Genomic DNA, 14,510 nt, shown 5'->3' with positions numbered 1-14,510 from the left:
TTTTTTTTTAAGTTTATTTGAGAGAGAGAGTGTGCATGGGAGGGGCAGAGAGAGGGAGAAAGAGTGAATCCCAAGCAGGTTCTGCACTGTCAGCTCGAGGAACCCAATGTGGGGCTTGAACCCATGAACCTGTGAGATCATGACCTGAGCCGAAATCAAGTCAGATGCTCAACTGAATGAGTCTCCCAGGTGTCCCTATTTATTTTTTTTCTTATTATTGGATTTTCAGATTTTAAAAAATGTTTTTCTTTCTTTCTTTCTTTCTTTCTTTCTTTCTTTCTTTCGAGAGAGAAAGAAGGTGAGTGGGGAGTGCGAGGGAGAGAGAATCCCAAGAAGGCTTCTCCTTGTCAGTGCAGAGTCCAACGAGGGACTCAATCTCACAAATTGTAAGATCATGACCGGAGCCAAAATCAAGAGTTGGACACTTAACCAACTGAGCCACCCAGGCACCTCTATACTGAATATATATATATTTTTAAGTCTGAAAATCCAGGGGTGCCTGGGTGGCTCAGTTGGTTGAGCATCCAACTCTTGATTTTGACTCAGGTCATGATCTCATGGTTGTGAGATCAAGCCCCACGTTGGGCTCTGCACTGACAGCAAGAAGCCTGCTTAGGATTCTCTCTCTCCCTCTCTCTGACCCTACCCCTGCTCGTGCTCTCTCTCTCTCAAAATAAATAAATAAATATATTTTTTTATTTTTATTTTTATTATTTTTTTTAAATTTTTTTTTCAAAGTTTATTTATTTTTGGGACAGAGAGAGACAGAGCATGAACGGGGGAGGGGCAGAGAGAGAGGGAGACACAGAATTGGAAACAGGCTCCAGGCTCTGAGCCATCAGCCCAGAGCCTGACGCGGGGCTCAAACTCCCGGACCGCGAGATCGTGACCTGGCTGAAGTCGGACGCTTAACCGACTGCGCCACCCAGGCGCCCCAATAAATATATTTTTTTAAATGGATCATAGATCTAAATGTAAAATCTAAAACTTTAAGAGATACTTTAAAAAACAGAAAAATAAAGAGTCACAGACTGATCAAAAATATTAGTAAAACAAAAATTTCATAAAGGAGTTATATACTGAATATATATTTTTAAAAGCATGAAAATCCAGTAGTAAAAAATAAATAATTCAATTTATAAAAGGCACATAATATTTGTAGACACTTCACAAAAGAAGATATACAGAAGGCAAATAATCATATAAAAATATGTGCAACATTATTAATCACTAGGGAAATGCAAATTATAACCTCAAAGAAATATCACTGCACACCTACTAAAATGACCAAAATTTTAAAATTGACATGCATTAATAGTGAGAATGCAAAATGATACAACATTCTGCAAAACAGTTTGGTAGTTTCTCATACAGTTAAAATACATTTGCCATATGACCCTGAAATCCCCCTCCGAGTCACCTACCCAAGTGAAATGAAACCTATCTTCACATAAAAGTCTGTATGTGAATTTTTATAGTGACTTTATTCCTGTCTTCCAAATAAAACCAAAACTGGAAAACAACTCAACACCCTTCAACTTGTGAATGGATAAGCATATGGTGGTGAAATCCACACACTGGAATACTACTCAGCAATCAGCAATAAAGACCAAACTGCTGTTACACACAGCAACGTCTGACACATGCTGCCAGGTCGACAATCCAGGCTCAAAAGGCTACCTAATGTATGGTTCCATGTTTATGACTCTGGGGACAGAAAACTAAAGGGCCAAAAAAGAGGACAGTGGTGGTCAGAGGCTATGGGTGGGGGAGGTGTTGACCCCAAAGGGGACTTTTTGGGTAGCGAAACTGACTGTGGTGACAGTTCCATGACTCCGTGCATTTGTCAAAATGCACAGGACTATACACTAAAATGGGTGCATTCACTGATGTGAATTGTACCTCAAACAATTATATAGGAGTAAGATTTCTACTCAGACCTTTTATTTATTTATTTTTAAATGTTTTTATTTATTTTTGAGAGAGAGCGAGAGAGAGAGTGCACGTGAGTTGGGAAAGGGGCAGACAGAGAGGGGGACAGAGGATCCAAAGAGGTCTCTGGGCCAACGTGAGGTTCAAACTCACAAACTGTGAAATCACAACCTGAGCCAAAGTAAGATATTTAACCAACTGAGCCACCCAGGCACCCCTGTACTTAGACTTTCAGAAAAAAAAATTAATCACCTAAGAACTTGAATAAAATGCTATGATTACAAGAAAATCCAATCCAATCCTGTCATTCCCTACTGAAACTTGGCACTCATCATTCCCTCACACACCTGACTTTAGTTCCTTCTACTCTTCTCCTCTCTTCACAGGAACCACACTGGTTTCCTTGCTCTTCCTGAAACATTATCATTTTCTTTTGTTTGAATGCTTTTTCTTCTGATATCTGCATGGCTTCCTTCCTCACTTCCTTCATGGCCCTTGTGCAATGTCACTTTATCACAGAGATCTTTCCTGATCTCTCTCTCTCTCTCTCTGTCTCTCTCTCTCTGTCTCTCTCAATATTCCCTCTCCCCCTTACTCTGCTCTATTTTTTCTCCATAACACTTCTCATGCATTTATTTTTATTTATTTTCTGTTTGCATGCCCAAGAATGTAAATTTCATCTTTGTCTGCTTTTATCGCTTCAGTCTCCTAAGACAGATCCTGAAACATGGTGTTTCTAAACTCTGGTTGGATGAATGCATAAAGGGATGAATGGGTGCAGGGATGGAGAGAGGGACAGAGGGAGCCAGGGAGTGAGAAAGGAAGGGAGAGAGGAAGGAATGGGTGGAATGGGTGGTGGATTGGTTGGATATTGATTGATTAGATGCTCTCTCTTAGAGAATTTGAAAACAAAACATGAAAAGAGAGTGAGCAACCACTGTAACAGTAAAAACCGACACAAGAGGAACTGATTTACCGAAAAGATGAAACGCTAAATCAGAAGCCACAGCTACTTGCTTTTCTGAAGTACTGGTGAGTCACCAGAATAGCTGCATATGATAATAGCATGCATATGATAAACAAACATATCACAGTCTGAAACCGCAGTCTCCTTCACCTGAGTCTCCTCTTCTCTGTCTTCTTTACTTCCTTGAGTATCCCTACAACAAACCCCCTTAGACTAAGACACCCTGCATGTGTCACTCACTCCAAGATCCTAACTGGGGTGCCTGGGTGGCTCAGTCGGTTAAGCATCCAACTCTTGGTTTCGGCTCAGGTCATAATCTCATAGTTCATGAGTTCAAACCCCACAGAGTGCTATGCACTGACAGTGCAGAGCCTACTTGGGATTCTCTCTCTCTCCCTCTTTCTGCCCCTCCCCCACTCACACTGTCTCTGTCTCTCTCAAAATAAATAAATGAAGTTAAAAAAGAAAAAAAAAAGATCCTAACCGCCCACCACTCATCCCACACTCTTTGTGGTAGATTAAGGCATCCATGGTTTTCCCTTCTAGAAAAAGGGTGCCCTATGCAGGTCTCCATGGGTAGGAGTCAGAAGAGTAAAGACACTCTTCTGCAGGCCTCAAAGCAGTGTGACAACAGAATTCTGTGCCCCGAGGACACCCCGACAGCAGCCCCTACACTGGAACGACTTGTTTCATCATGCCCTTTAACCTTGCTTTGCTTGGACTTCCTTTATCCTCCAAACTTTTATCCCCACCTCATTCTGACATTCCTTTGTCTTATCCTCTTCCCTGAAGCCCTTCCACCAGAGCCCCCTGAAAATCAGCAGCAAAATCTCCATAGCCATCACTTCTTCTCTGAACTTTACTGAATCATTGTGCTACCACTGGAACCTGACTTCTCCTTCAGATAGTGTTTCCCCTAGAGTCTCTCCAGTGGTAGCTGTTTTCTCTCCCATGTCTCTTGTTCCATGAGAATCTCTTTCCTGCATCTCATTGCCACTCTCAGCCCCTTCTCCATCCTCCTCCCTAAAATGCCTAGCCTTGAATCTCTTGTCATCTGACTCAACCATAGGGATCATCTCTTCTTTTCCAAAATACACATTCATTGCTATAAATTTCCCTCTAAATACTGCTTTTGCAGTACCACATAAGTTTTGAATTATATTTTCTTTTTCACTTACTTCAAAATATTTTTAAAAGTTCCTCTTGTGGCATCATCTTTGACCCATGTGTTATATAGAAGTGTGTTGTTTAGCCTCCAAATATTTTGAGATTTTCCAGATATCCTTCTGCTATTGATTTCTAGCTCAATTCCATGTGGTCTGAAAATATGCTTTGTAAGATTTTTATTCTTTTGGATTTGTTAAGGTACGTTTTTGTGGTCCAGACTGTGTTCTGGCTTGGTTAAGTCTTCCATGTAAGTGTGTAAAGAATGAGTATTCTGCTATAACTAGATGGAGTATTCTATCAATGTTAATTAGATCCAGTTGGTTGATGGTGCTGTTCAGTTCAACTATGTCCTTAGTAATTTTCTCCTTGCTGGATCTGACCTCACTTAAATTCCATGGCCATTCACCATACTCCCTCCATTGCACCTTGCCCCTCTCTGTTTCTGTGCATTCCCTTACCTAAACCACAACCCTGGCTTAATCCAGCTCTCTGCATATACCTTTCCTGTCTCCACACATGCTGACTATGGTTGGAGAAAAACACCCACTCCTACTGACTGGTCTCTCTTAAAATTCATGACCTATAACCTCAAGTGGGCCTAGTATGTTGCTAAGCCAAAAGACAAACATTCCTTGGTCCATTCTCAGGGATGGACCTATTTCCATTCCACTCTCATGAATGGCTGTTTCATACCTTCTCATTTCTCCTCAAATCACTAACACCTCCCCCCTAACCCTTACCCTCTGCAGATGGCCTCACTTCCTAGTTCACTGAGAAAGTAGAAATTCCCATTACCATATTTACACTTGTATTTGTGCCCATACACTCTATCTCCAGGCCTTTTATCATGAATTGCTTGTCTGTGCCAGTAGCAAATGCCAACCCCTTCACTTATATACTAGATCCTTCTTACTTACTCAATGGTCCAGCAACTCTCCTGCATCATCCATTTGTCCCTCTCTTTGATCCCCTTCATCAGCACATAGGCTGTTTCTTCTTAAAATAGCAGACATTTTACTCCTTGGAGCCCTGCATTTGATTTAACCTCTGGGACAGATGCTGTTCACCAAGATAGCCACGTGACTCCTTCTCCTTCCCAGGCCCTTACGTACATGATACTTCCCAGGGACACCTTCTATAGCCACCTGTCTAAAATTGCAAATCCCAATGGTGGACATAGCTTAGGGTGACTTCCAATGAGCCATGCCCTTGTAGAATCCCACTCCTAGTGGCTGAGGGCAGAACCTGTTACTTGCTTCTAACAAATAAAATGTAGCAAAGGTAAGGAGGTGTCACTTTCTTGACTATGTTATGTTATATGGCAAAGTGTTGGGCCCCATATTTATGTTACATTACATAAGACTCCATCTTAGCAGACTAGAGCAGGACCACTTCCTTACTGGCTTGAAGAAGTAAATTGCCATATTGTGAGAGGTCTGCTAGAACTAAGAGACCTTGAGGATCTGAGGGCACCTCCAGTGGACAGCCATCAAAAAGCCAAGGTGGGGTGCCAGTTGGTTAAGCATCTGACTTCAGCTCAGGTTATGATCTCACAGTTCATGGGTTCAAGCCCCGCATCGGGCTCTATGCTGACAGCTCAGAGCCTGGAGCCTGCTTCAGATTCTGTGTCTCCCACTCTCTCTACCCTTCCCCCACTCATGTTCTGTCTCTCTCTGTCTCTCTGTCAAAACTAAATAAACATTAAAAAGAAAATTTATACATATATATATGTGTATATATATATATATAAAGCTGGGGCTCTTGGTCATACAACCATAAGGAACTAAATTCTGCCACAGCCTGAATGAGCCTGGATGAGGACTATTCTCCAGTTAATTCTCCACATGAGAATTCATCCCAGCTGTCACCTTACTGCAACCTCTCCAGACTATGAAGCGAGGACCCAGTTAAGCCACGCCCAGACTCTGGGACCCCCAGAAACTAAGAGATAACCTGCTAAGTTGGCAGTAATTTGCTATGCAGAAGAACAGAAAACTAATACATCCCCAAACACCCTCTGTTACCCTATTCTGTTTATTCTTTTGTCTTAGCACTTACAGCCATTTAACATTTTCTACTTTACTTATTTACCTTGCTTATTGTCTGTGCTTCCCCCTCTACTCTTGAATATAAGTTCCACTGAGATAGGGATTTTTGTCAATTTTTTTCCTACTGTTACATTCTCAGTGGCTTGAACAATCTCAAAAAATTGAGTTGAATGAATAAATAAATGAATTAAATGCTAAGTGTTGTTACCTGGGCAGAGGAATTCATTAAGGTCATGTATATCTCAGAGAGGTAAGACGTGAGAGGAAAGGCATGTATTATTTTTAACATGTTATTATGGAAATTTCAAGCATTGGTTGTACGTGATATGTTCAAGTAACAGCTTCTTACTAGCCTGGCTTATTCCAGGGGTAAATTATACATTCTTAGAGCAGCATTCTTCAACCTTTTGACTTGACTCACGTTAAAAAATACATTTCATGGGGCGCCTGGGTGGCGCAGTCGGTTAAGCGTCCGACTTCAGCCAGGTCACGATCTCACGGTCCGTGAGTTCGGGCCCCACGTCAGGCTCTGGGCTGATGGCTCAGAGCCTGGAGCCTGTTTCCGATTCTGTGTCTCCCTCTCTCTCTGCCCCACCCCCGTTCATGCTCTGTCTCTCTCTGTCCCAAAAATAAATAAACGTTGAAAAAAAAAATTAAAAAAAAAATACATTTCATGATGCTCCTGGCTGGCTCAGTCAGTGGAGCATGTGACTCTTGATCTTGGGGTCATGAGTTTGAGCCCCAAGTTGGGCGTAGAGATTACTTAAAATTAAATTAAAGGGGGCGCCTGGGTGGCTCAGTCGGTTGAGCGTTCGACTTCGGCTCAGGTCATGATCTCACAGCTCGTGAGTTCGAGCCCCGCATTGGGCTCTGTGCTGACAGCTCAGAGCCTGGAGCCTGTTTCAGGTTCCATGTCTCCCTCTTTCTCTCTCTCTGCTCCTCCCCCATTCACACTCTGTCTCTCTCAAAAATAAATGAACATTAAAAAATTTTTTTTTTAAATAAATAAAATTAAATTAAAGCAATACATTTCACATTATGTCTTAGTATACACATATACCCAAATAAATAACAGAAACAAAAGTTTCACAAAATAGTACTTACCCTTATACCATGCTCTGACAGTTCCCCAATCCACTTCATGCTGTTGTACTCCATTTTTAAAAAACTAGATAAAACCCACTGAAACCTTCCAGGCAGTTCTCCATGAAGACCAGTCCTCTGTGTGGTCAAGCATCTCCCAGGTTTGGACTGCAATGGGTTTGAAATAGTTCTTCCAGGTGAGTATGGTGAGGGCATCTTCTGTGCTGCCTGGAAAGCTGACCCATGTGCCTTAGCAGATAGGAGAGCTGAGGGACAGGGATGGCATTTTTCCTGTGGAACTGAAAATCAGTGTGCCTGAGTTGATACTGACCTCTCTCTGCCTGCAGCTGAGCCACAGGAATACCCCAGGGCTGATGCTCATCATCATGTTTGTATGAGTGTTCAAACATTTCAAAGACTCTACAAAATCTAAATAACTGTTACAACTAACCTTCCATCATGGTCATGTCTCAGATGTCTAAATGGTCCCTGAGTCACTGGCATTTGGTTCTTGAATTTCTGATTATAAAGTGGTTTTAAAATAATTAAAACATTAGCCATTTTACATGGTTCCAAATGGCATAACTCATGAAGCTAATGAAGCAAAAGCTCTTTTCATGTAGCATGAACTAATCCATGAGCCCAGAAAAGCTGATGTTGATGAAGTGCCATTAAATTATGGCATAAAATGCCACCTGCAGGTAAATCTGGGTCTCATTTGCCTTTTTGTAAGTAGTTTTCTATTTATTTGGATATGAAATGAAGACCCAGCATGGGTAGATGATAAATATGCTCTCCCTTCAAGACCGACTTGGTTTTAAATGTATTAGTCCTTTTGTTTAAGTAGAAATTGTTCTAGAGAACATTTTTTAATCCTTTTTTTTTTTTTTTTAATCTCTTCTTAAGTAGCTCAAGAGGGCAGCCAGAAGAAAGAAAATGCCCTTGATACTTTTTTTCCTTTGCTGCCCTGTCCCTACCACTCTGCTTGAGGGTTAAGTCTCCAGGGTTAAGAAAGGGAAGGTGCTAGAAGACGAAGAATACACAGAGCTCAGGAGTAAATGAAGGCTTTCTAAAGGGTTTCTTTTTGGGTCCCCTCTCGTATTCTCCTGTAGGCTTTGCCCCTGTTTACTGTGATTCCTTCCCTAGGGTCAGATGGCCTCATCTCTCTTCACTTTGTCTCCATTAAAGCATTCCTGCCCTGTTTCTCATTCCTGTGGGATAATATTTAACTTTAATGGATTTCTCTGCTAAGGTAACACTTTCTGTCACCATAAGAATGCAACAGACAAATTCACAACGTGGGAAATTCTATAGAGCAAATTACCCGATTTTTCTACCATATGAATGTCATGGGGGCAGGTAGGAATAGGGGCATAAACTTGTGCTGGGAAGAAAGGAAGAGGAATTATTATAAGATAAAAGAGATAAGCGGGATGCCTGGATGCTGCTCCCTTGGTTAAGCGTCTGACTCTTAATTTTGGCTCAGGTTATGATCTCACAGTTTGTGAGTTGGAGCATCGCATCGTACTGACAGCGCAAAGCCTGCTTGGTATTCTCTTCCTCTCTTTCTCTCTCTGCCCCTCCCCTGCTCACTCTCTCTCTCTCTCTCTCTCTCTCTTTCTCTCTATCAAAAATAAATAAATAAACAAACCTAAAAAAATAATTTTAAGATAAAAGAGATAAGAGACATTATGCATCAGGCTTAATTTTGTCTCAAAGTAGACACAAGAGTACAATAAATTTCCAACTGCCCCTCACCCAGCTTCAACATTCATCAATATTTTGTTCTTCTTGCTTCAGCTATTCACTTCGATTACTTGTTTGTTTGTTTGTTTGTTTTGTGAAGGATTTTAAAGCAAAACCCAGAGTTCGTATTATTTCACCCATAAATACTTCAGTATGTATTTCTTCCAGAAATGCACTTTGGCAAGAAGTTTTCAGCCTTCCAACAGCGGTTCTGCTGGGAACACCCCATGACTCTAAATGACAATTTTCTCTAAGGACATTATTGACATTTATAAAAATATGTTGCTCTATACAAACCATCACAATAAAATTCCTTCTGGGTTTAGTTCAGGAGAAACTCCACAATTCCTCATCGGAACGCTGAAAACTCAGCACATGAGATCAAATTTTTATTTATACAAAACATGCTAGGAAGCTTAAAGACAAATCTGTGGCCAATCACGGCATGTATCTACACTCTACAATATGAAATTTTGTATTAACATCATTTCCAGCTCTAATACATCCCTCTCCTTGCTGTTCCTTGCTCTTTCTCATCTGCTTCAAATCTGCGTTACCTTGTTGTATTTGTAGATCTCTGCAAGCAGAGGTGAGCTGGTGAATGTCTCACAACTGGTTCTCTGGGGGGGAAAATGCATATTTATAAACATAAATTTATTACAAATTTTGCTTCCATAAATGATGTCTAACCCTTATTGTACAAAAATCACATGGCTGTGCAGAATTTACAATAAAGAGTATTGTGTATTTTACCATTATTTGCTTATTATCCTTTAAGACGTGTAGACAATCAATAAAGCAGTAAATGAAACCTTGATTTATAGTGTTTGCCCATTTTCATGGTGTAAATACTCCCAGTACCGCCAATTTCAAGCTGCCAGCATGAGGGTGCTGAATGTGGATTTAGGAAGAGATGTGTGGTAGGGACACCATTATGTAGCATTGTCGTCATGCAGATAAAATGGACATAAACAAACTCAACAGTATGAGGAGCAGTGACACAGAATTAGGAAGTGATGAATGTATTTATTTTATTTTTAATATAACTTATTTAATTGTAAGTTTCTGTATTTTAATTTTTAATAATGGCTGTGTTTAATAATGACTGTGTTTAACTAGGGACTTGCAAGATCCCTAGAAATTTAACAATCAATTTCTCCTTAGCCAGTACAAGATGACTCCAGCATGCACCGTCTGTAAGCCAGCTAAAATAATTTTGAACTAGGTAGGTATGAAAAATGAGTAGATCAACACACTTGTAGGGATTCCTCTTAGGGCAGGATTATGGATTGCTATCATAAAATCCTTCTGTGATTAATCCAGGTCCTGGATTGATGACAACAAATATACTTTTTAAAGTATTGCTGAATTATTTATAAGAGCCATGGCATGGAAGTAATCTAAGTGTCCGTTGACAAATGGATGGATAGAGAAAACATGGTAAATATAAACAATGGAATATTATTCAGCCATAGAAAAGAAGGAAATCTTGCCATCTGCAACAACATGGATGGATCTTAGAGGTTTTAAGTCAGACAGAGAAAGACAAATACTTCATGATCTCACTTCTATGTGAAGTCTAAAAAAACCAAACTCATAGAAACAGAGACTGGGTTGGTGGTTGCCAACAGATGGGAGGGTACGGGATGAAGATGGCTGGAGGTAGTCAAAAGGTACAGACTTCCAGTTATAAAATAAGTAAGTTCTGGGGGACAAATGTACAGCTTGGTGACCATAGTCATCAATACTGTTTTGCATATTTGAACATTGCTAAGAGTATATCTTAAAAGTTCTCATCAGAGAGAAAAAAAAATCTTTGTAACTATGTGAGGTGATGGATGTCAATTAAACTTAGTGTGACAAACATTCCATAATATAAACATATATCAAACCATTATGTTGTACACCTTAAACTTATGCAATGTTATATGTCAATTATATCTCAATAAAACAGGGTAGAAATAAAGTATTGCTGAGCTAAAATGAAAATATGGGAAGTCACTTGGATTCAAGGGGTAAAATATCCACAGTGAGCTAAAGCCAGGTCAGTAAACAGTCAATAGATAATAAAACCAAACATAACCCAGAATTTGAACTATCTCTATTCAAACTGTAGATGGAAAAAAGTTGAACAATATTTTCTCAGAATTTGCATCCTTAGGCCTTATTTTGCCCTGGTGTGGAGATCACATTTACATAACCCATGCTATCAAGCTGTAGGATAAAAATTAAAACAAGTGGATCTGCTGGAGACAGTCACAGAAGTCACTCTGTGCTCTCCTTTCCCCCTTGAGCTGTTCCTGCCCGGTTCCTTCCTCCAGACTAGAACCCATGCAGCCATCACCTCCTGAGGCCGCAGGGACCCCTGCCTGGCTATTGGCACCCTGTCTCCTGGGCCTGCGCCCTCAGTCAGAGCAAGACCAAAAGCCAAGAACAAGCCAAGTGAAGGCTGCCTGGGACCTGGGGGAAAGGGGTACTATCCTGGAAGGCTTTCTGAAGGACCTGAAAGCAAAGGATGAAATCAGCTCTCCCTCGAGGCAGATTAGTATTTTCATTTGGCTAACATTCTCCTTTTCATAATGAGTATTTTCTTACTAATCGCATGTACATTTTTTTAAATGTGTATTTATGTTTTGAGAGAGAGAGACAGAGTGTGAACAGGGGGAGGGACAGAGAGAGAGAGAGGGAGACATGTAATCTGAAGCAGGCTCCAGGCTGTAAGCTATCAGTACAGATACACAGGGCTCAAACCCACGAACCATGAGATCATGACCTGATACGAAGTTGGACACTTAACTGAGTGAGCCACCCAGGCTCCCCTTCTTACTAATCGCATGTAGTGCTCCTTCTCCCAACTCATGCTACTATGGCTGTGACCCTGCTTTTCTCTAGAACAATCTGTGGCTCCTCCGGGTGGGCACAATTACTCCAAAGCCTTCCAATCTTGCACAGGTGCACTTCCTTTCAGTCCTCTTTCACACCCCCTCCACCTGCTGCAAGGACCTCCTACAGATGGTTTCATCACTACCCCTTGAAATCCAACAAAGAGTATGGAGAAATGCTCAAAAAGTAGCTGGATCACCCGGCTTCCACTACCCCTCTCATTGCAAACCCACTCCCCTGAGCTATTTTTGCAGCTCACAGTATCCCCTCCCCTTTGAAAAACAAAACAAATGCAATATTAAGAGCTCCAGATTTTGTTTTTTCTTTTTCTTTCTTTTTTTTTTAATTTTTTTTTAACGTTTATTTATTTTTGAGACAGGGAGAGACAGAGCATGAACAGGGGAGGGTCAGAGAGAGGGAGACACAGAATCTGAAGCAGGCTCCAGGCTCTGAGCTGTCAGCACAGAGCCCAATGCAGGGCTTATACCCACAAACCGGGAGATCATGACCTGAGTTGAAGTCAGATGCTTAACTGACTGAGCCACCCAGGCGCCCCTGTTTTTTATTTTTCTATTCTACTCTTCCTCCCCAAGCATCAATAACCTGCTTACATGGTTAAATACACAAAGCACACAAACTCTTAAAGCGCAGGAGGGACTCACCCAAATGTGCTCTGTGTGTGTTCCTAGAAGACTGGAATTCCCTCTCCCTCCCCTTAGGGACTGTAAAAGTAAAAAAAAAAAAAAAAATTAAAACTAAGTGGTGCCATGTTAGTAGCATTATATAATGCCCAAACAGAAGCAAACACAATTCTCTGGAGGAACAAATTAAGCTCAAACAGAATCCCTCAGGTAGGGCACCTGGGTGGCTCAGTTGGTTAAGCATCAGATTCTTGATTTTGGTTTTAGGTCATGATCTCACAGTTTGTGAATTTGAGCCTCAAAGGGGGGCCCCAGAACCTGTCTTGAATCCTGTCTTCCTCTCTCTTCCCCTCCCCCACAAGCAAGTGTTCTGTCTCTAAAAAATAAATAAATGTTAAAAAAAAAAAAAAAAAGAATCCCTGAAGTAAAACTTACCAAATACAGACAGAAATAAGTCAACATGGTGGAAGTCAGGAGTAACAATACACAAAAAATTTACATCCAGAAGAACCTCAGAGCTACTGGAAACAAAATTATGACACATGAAATGTTTATTTATTTATTTCAATGTTTATTTATTTTTGAGAGAGAGAACAAGCAGGGAAGGGGCAGAGTGAACAGGGTTTGAACTCGAGAACCATGAGATCCTGACCTGAGCAGAAGTTGGACGCTTAACAGACTGAGCCACCTAGGCTCCCTGACATGTGAAATGTTTAAAGGAAAAGACAAAATCAGAAAAGGATGAAGAAATAGAGAACCAGGAAGATTTAAAAATGATTCATATGAAAATGTTAGAAAGGAAAAATATTATTAAAACTAAAAATGAGGAGTGGGTTAAACAGAAGTTTAGAGGTACTGAAAAAAAGCAGCAGCAAACTGGAAGACCAGTCCAAGGGCATTACCCAAAATTAAGCACACAGAGTCACGGAAACAGAAAATCTCAAAGTAAAAAGAGACGAAAGATAGAGCAGGTTTAACTAATGTCCACTTGGAGCGGAGAGAGTAGAGAAGTGTAAAGACACAGCAGCTGAGAGTTCTGAAAAGTCATGGGGCATTAATACACAGATAAGAAGCACATAGATAAATAAAAAGAAATCCCCACTTGAGCATGTTGTAGTAACTCTACAACACAAGAAAGATAAAGATGATCCCCAAGGCCGGCACAGGAAACAGATAACTTGGTTACAAGTGATGGCAATTAGACCAATAGCCCACACAGCTACACAGGAAGCCACAGAAGGGTGGGAAAATCTCTTTTGAGAGAAAATAAGAATCATGCACAGCACAGAATCAGTACAGAATCATGTATCTGGCAAAATGCCTTTTAGGAAGAGGGATGAAATTAAAAAAAAAAAAAAAAATGAGAGACTTTCATCGATAGGACCCGCACTAAGGGAAGGGTATACTTCAGGAAAAAAGGCAGGTCTGAAAAAGGACTGTGAGTAAAGAAATTGGTAAACACGGAAGTAAAATGAACATTAACTGTATTAAAAAATAGCAATATCTAATCTTTAGGGTTAAAAAACCCTCAACAATAGCTTGAAAGTAAGGACAGGGGGATCTGAGTGACAGAGGTCGAATGTCTTTACAACGACGTAAAACGAATTATGATATGATTAAATAGTAGCTTGATAAGTGAAGTATACATGTTGAAGTTTCGAGGACTAACAGTAAAAAAATGGAAATAGAGGGTATAACTTCCTAGCCAGTAAAGAGGGGGAGATGGAATAAGAAAAGTAAGCGAGTTACAGGAACCCATTCCAAAGAAGGTAAGAAAGGTGAGAAAAAGGAGCTGTGTATTTCAATGGTGAAATTAAAGATAGACACCAGAAGGAAGGGACTGATTTGGGGCATCTGCAAAAGTATTCTTTCCCTTGACCCGTGCACAGGCACCCCTCCGCCCCCCACAAGCCTGGCTGTCTCCGAGCTCAGGAGCCTCCTGGCAGGTAAGTGGGCAGGGGGTGCCCAAGCTCTAGACACCCCTTCTGAGAGAAGATGGAGGTTCTGCCCTTTGGGTTCTAAATCCACAGCCTGTCAGGATCT

The sequence above is a fragment of the Prionailurus bengalensis genome, chromosome A2 (assembly GCF_016509475.1).
Source record: "Prionailurus bengalensis isolate Pbe53 chromosome A2, Fcat_Pben_1.1_paternal_pri, whole genome shotgun sequence".
In the NCBI taxonomy this organism is placed as follows: domain Eukaryota; kingdom Metazoa; phylum Chordata; class Mammalia; order Carnivora; family Felidae; genus Prionailurus; species Prionailurus bengalensis.
The sequence above is the reverse complement of the archived record's forward strand: the minus strand, read 5'-3'. Positions refer to the sequence as shown.